Source organism: Micromys minutus, assembly GCF_963924665.1.
Source record: "Micromys minutus genome assembly, chromosome: 2".
Classification (NCBI taxonomy): domain Eukaryota; kingdom Metazoa; phylum Chordata; class Mammalia; order Rodentia; family Muridae; genus Micromys; species Micromys minutus.
This window is the reverse complement of record NC_137971.1, coordinates 104,203,236-104,209,335: the sequence shown is the minus strand read 5'-3', so window position 1 is coordinate 104,209,335 and position 6,100 is coordinate 104,203,236.

Genomic DNA, 6,100 nt, shown 5'->3' with positions numbered 1-6,100 from the left:
GGGAAACGGTTTCAGCATCCTAGCAGTTACATTAAAATTACCCTTATTTAATTAATAATGGTTCTAATAAACAAACAAACAATAATCATCTGGTTTTAAAATGCGAAGAGAGTGAACTGCTAAAAAGAGTGAACTGCTAATTAAGATACAACAAAAAAAGGCTTTAAGTACTCCCCTTAAATAAAAAAAAGGGAACACACAAAAAGATATTTTGAGAGAAAGTGAGAGCTCTATTCATATAGATTATTGTTATAACTGAACTATTTTATTATTAACATTTATAATTCTCTTACTGTGTCTAATTCATAACATGCATTTTATAGGTATGTATGTACAGTAAAAATGAGAGAGTGTGTGTAGTATCTGGGTGTCCTGGCATTTACTAGATGTCTTGGAACTCGTCCTGAAAGGATAAGGAGCTCGGACTGTTCTAAACAGATTTCTGGTGAAGTCAGATTATCTGAGCTAGCCTGTCCTTCAAGATGAGAGATGGCAGCTCTTCCCCGAGCTCCTTTCTGTTTTCGTCACAATGCAGTAAAATTGCACTACTAAACCCTTAAAATCTTTCTGCGGGAAAATTAAAAACAAATAAATGACAAGTCTTTGATTTGCTAGACTATTCTTTGAAGAATTCATTGCTGACTTCAAGGCAAATTCTCATCTTCGCAGTAGCTCTCCGAACCCACCTTCAATCCAGAATTTTATTATCAAAGCCTTTTATCCCCTGCCCAGCCCTACCCAATGATCTCTGAGCTTTAGGGAAATGAAGTTCATTCAGAGGTTTGTATTTTTGATCTAAGAATTTACCTTTGATTTATTTAATTCCTTTATGACAAGAGAAGAAAGGATGAGGGAACCAATAAAAATGTTTTGTGTAAAGTTATGGTCTGAAGAGTACTTTGCAAACAGCATGGAACTGTGATATGTATATTTAGGGTAGAGATTCTTTAGTCTCAGCCTCCCTTCTAACACTCCAATTTAGGAATCTTATTGTTTTGGGTTTGGGATTCTTCACAATAAAAAGAAGGGCATGAGTTTGATTGTACTCAGTGTATCTGGCGAATACAGCATGAAGTAAGAACCACTCGGTGCATGGTGGATTAGAAACACCCTTCATTGTTATTTCAACTATATCGACTTGACAAACACTTTTGCAAAGTACTACCCACAGGCTTGGGGGAAAGAGGATGGAGAAACAGAATCAAAGACATTATACAATTACATCTAGGAAAATGGAATGGAAGGCTAGCTGGAAATAGGAAAATCATACTATTCTGTGTTCCACACCTTACACTACAAAGGCTGGAATCCAGTGGTAATATGTCCCTTGGGAAATCAGTGACCGGTGAGGAATGAAGTCACCCATTTTAGCCCGAGGCAGCAAGTGTAGGGGGCAACTGGAAGGGCTTGAGGGAAGGCCAGAAATACTGAGTTTTAGGACTAATCCTGTCCAACATCTTGCTAACTGCTTAGTCCCTTTTATGTGTTCCCCTTTCTACAGTGGCTGGACAGTGCTGATGAGGTCTAAGTCTATTATCCAGCAGGGCTGTTTGAAACAGCAGTGAAGGCATCTCTGTGGTACACAGAGAAAACATGTTGCTCACTACTCTAGTGCAAGTTCTCCTGTTGCCATGACTCAGACAGCTTTGTAAGTTACACTTAGATGTGCTTCCTGAGCTCAGTGGTTTAGACCTTGTAAGAGATTTGTCAAAAAGTTTTCTAACTTTTAGTCGTATAAAGAAAAATGTATAGTGCAAAGTGTGGAGAACATGAAATTTATAACAGTACCTAAGAATGTTATCCTCATGGACTTCAGTAGGTTTATCAAAGTTAGAGTAGATAAGTAGAAAAGTTTTGTTTATTTACTTATTTGTTTAGCTGTGTATTTATTGGTATTATCCGAAAATTAAGTTTAAAAAAATAAATTAGGTATAGTGATACATGCCTGTAATTCCGGCACTTAGAAGTCTAAAGTAAAAGAATCTTAACTTTAAGACCAGCCTGGGTTATATAAAATAACCTTGGCTAAAAAAGAAGCATTAAAAATCCTATTCATCCTTTCATTCATACCCATTAGATAAATGTGTATAAATGTTAGATAGGAAGAGAGATATCCAATGGGAATCTGAAATAGTCCCTCAGAGTGACTTTCCAACAGTGGGCTATATGCGAGCTCTGTAGGACCACAGACAGAGACAACATCTGGTTGCTGATGGAGAGATGAACTCTGCAGAACACGTGGCCATCTTACCCACCTCAGGTCTTTAGAGAGCTCAGACGATTCCTTTAAAACATACTTTAAAATGTCTCCAACTCTCCTTTCACAGGAAAAATAAGTCTGGGCAGAGAATTTAGGAGCCAAATGCAGTAAATAAAAATTCCAATCCTCTGTTGAATATGCTGCACTCAAAAATTAAAAATCAGATGGATAGATAATGGCTAACATTAGAAAATCCAAGAAACTACTTACAGTCCAGTGCCAATGTGGAACCTTTCTTCCCAGTTCTGTGTCTGTGCCTGTCGGGACTTTCAGTTCTAGAGGACCGAGGTATGAGAGGACAGATGCAAGGATGACTTGGAACCCCAAGGCCAACACTCCTCTGTGTGGGTGGTTATGTGGACCGAGAGATAATCCCATGATGCAATTTCTTCTTTCCCACCATTCAGTAGTTTAATTTCTATCTAGGCTCAACTTCTACCTGTTTTTTTCCCCTTAAGTCTGAATACTAAGACTCATCCCCCCAAAAAAGAGGAGGAAAGGACAAAGGTATTTCAAGGATCAAAGCAAGTTTGACCCACAGACCTTAATCAGAGTGTGAGAAAGAACATTCCAAGGGAAGTGTTGGGTGGGGAGTGTGTGGAAGAGGGAGGGAAGGAAAGGGGAGAGGGATCTCTAAAGGCTTTGACCCAGTCTAGGTCAGATGGCAGCTGTGGGATGAGATTTATCCTTCAGGGGACAGGTGACTCAATGACTGAGACAACTGTCCCCCATCTTTGACCATGGCCCTCCATCTTTTCTCTGACAGTTCATTTGCTTTAGTAGTTTAATAACCCACAGACCTGCCCAGACCGCCATAAACCTTCTCCCATTGGTGCTGAGAACTAATAAACTCTGCTTCCCTGTCACCCGAGGCTTCTCTACTCCCACTCCAACGCAACGCCACCTGCTCTGCCTTGCAGGTGCCACCTTGCTTACTGCACACTCGTCACCTTTATGCTCTGCTTTACCATAAAGCCCACAGTCAGTGAAGCTAAGTGACCATGGACTGAATGTGGCTGAAGCCATGAACTTTCCTCAGGTTTTCACCGCTATTGCATTACTAATAGACAGTTGAAATAACACTGAGATTGTCAGCTGACCTGACAGTAGCCGTGCCCTAGAAGAACTCACTGACCCTGGAGGAGAGTGCTGAATTCATAGCTCCCATGCAGGCCATGGGATCACAAGAGAGAGAAAAGCATAGGCTTGTGGGGAGCCTTGGCCACAGAGCCATCCCCAATCTTCTTCAGTGGTGAATGGAGATCCCATGTTCTTGCTGTTGCCTGCATTCCGGAATGGCACTCCCCGACTCCCCATTCTCTCCCCAACTTCCCACCCACCCTCTCACAAGCACTAAGCCTCCTTTTGTTTGGGCTCTAGGATGGCCTTCTCACTCAGGACTGTGAGACACTAGAGACTGTAGGACAGGCAAGGCAAAGACGCCAGAATCAGGAGAGGCCGGTGATGCTATTCATGGTTCAGAATACAGACTGTACAACAAAAGCCCATGGTTGTAATTCCAGCGTGGCCACTTACCAGCTGCAAGATTGTTCTCATCCCTCAACATCCACGAGATGGATCCCCGGGAATGACCCTCAGGGATGCCAGAATCACAGACACTTAAGCCGTTTATATAAAGTGCTATCCCTACAATTTATGCACATCCTCCGGCGTCTTTTAAATGTTCTCTCACTCAATTATTCGTGATATAATAAAAGTGCTAATAGTTGCTATACTAGCTTTGAGGAAATAGCATTTCTCATGTTAGTTAAGAACACCTGATAATAAAATACATAATATGCACACAAATACATAAAAATAAACTAATGTAAAGAAAATATATTTACATTATTTGGGATATATGTAAGTTTTAAATTTGTCCTATGCCCACTTAGTTGGGTTGGACTTGGAATGTAGAGATATGAGGGACGACCATTTGGCATGTATTAGGAGAAGTACGGTTACCACAGAATACAAAGGCGTCAGTAACCAGGTGGTGATCCTAACAATGTAACAATGGCTAATTGTTGCTATTTGTCTTTTCAGCTGATTGCATTGACTGATGAGAAGCAGATACATTCTGTGCCTGGACTGTCCAGACAAAACTGTGTCCAGTTCCGTGGTTAGGCTGGAATGCTGGGACAATCCTTTTAGGGAAATGTCTCCCAGCTCACGTGTAGCAGGAATAAGCAAAACCAAAATGAACTAAAGATTTCATTCAATCAGGAAAAAAAAAAAAAAACCCTAATGCTTTATCTGGGGCAATGAGGATACCATGGAATGTGGCTACGTCAGAGCCTTTCTTTCAGGATGGTGTTGAGATATCGTTCCTCACCTCCCTTACACAGCTGCTAATGTTCCACGGGGAAAACATCCACCTTAAGAAGAAATGGAATTGTGCAAGGGTTTTGCTCTAAAGCACTCTGTGCAGTCAGCCAGCACTGCTGTGTCACAAGCTGAAAGGCTTCTAGAAGCATCTTGTGCTATGGCTTATATTTTATGGATGGGGAAACTGAGGCACATTTATAGTTTAGTTATTAGATCACAAAGGCACAGGAAGGTAAGTCAGGCTTTGTATCATCAACTCCTTATTCCTCTGAAAGTGCGCAGCATGAGAGAAGCAAATCAGTAACTCTGGCAACACATGACATCTCGAGGCTTGGGGTAGTGCAGGGACATAGACTAGGAAACCCATGCAGGCTCTCATTAAGAATAGGGGATGTAGATTTAGACACCCCTGAGTTTGAGTCCTGGCTTTATGGTGATACAGGCTAACAAAAGTGTCTTTCGTCTCCAGCGCTTTATAACTGATGCTCTAACTTCCACTGTGCTGAATTTGGAGATGGCTCCTCTAAGGATGTAAATAATGTTAAATTTAGGTATGGGGATGGGGTCTGATCTTACATGATTTATTTCCTAGTTTCCTTTCAATAAGAGGGCCACGTGAGAACACGGTGAGAAGTTAGCCAGTAGAAGGGTCTGTGCTAGAAATGGATTAAACTTTATTTGGGTCTTCTAAATATCACCCCCAAAAGTAAAATCTTATTGTATAGGCCACCCAGGCACAGCATGCTTTCTGGACACCTGAAGAAATGAATGCCATCCATGCCAGCTGTATGTGTCTGGATGAAACATCCCTTCTCAACTTCATTTTCCAGATGCCGAAAATTACCGCCATGCCTTCTCAGGTGCACTCAGTGATCTCGATAATGCATTTGAAGAGCAACACTTATTTTTAGAATCCATTCACTTAGCATGTTGATTATGGGCTCTCTTTTAAGAATTACTCACACTTTCAAACATTAGGCACCAACGTTCTAGTTAACACACACACTCATTCAGTGAGGACCTAGGTTGGGACAGGAGGGAAGGGGAAAGAATGGGCCGTGCATTAGCAGACTATGCTGTCAGCACTGCAAACACACAGCATTCTGACACAAAGAAAACAAGCAAGCGCATTTTCTAAGAAAACCAGAAGGAACAAAACAGAGACCATGAGTAAAAGGGTAAATCGCTGGGGAAAGTCATATTTCTTCTACTTTAGGCAAAGCAAACAAACAAAACCGGAAGATGAGTGTCCAGTGCAGAGGCCTGAGAAGCTGGGTGCTGATGGCCTCCCTTTGCTCAGTGGAGTGTGAAACTCAAGGATTTTGCCTGAATGGAAATAAGAGCTCCAGACGGAGATGAGAGGCTTGGAGTGGAAAGGAAAAGGTTGGTTGTTGATTGGGAAATGAATTTTCTGAGGAAGTTTGGTAGGTTTCCTCAGCAGGGTTTGACTAAGCATGACTAAAATGGAATAGACTTTGTGGACACATATTTTAAAAAGGTTAAAGTGTTAAA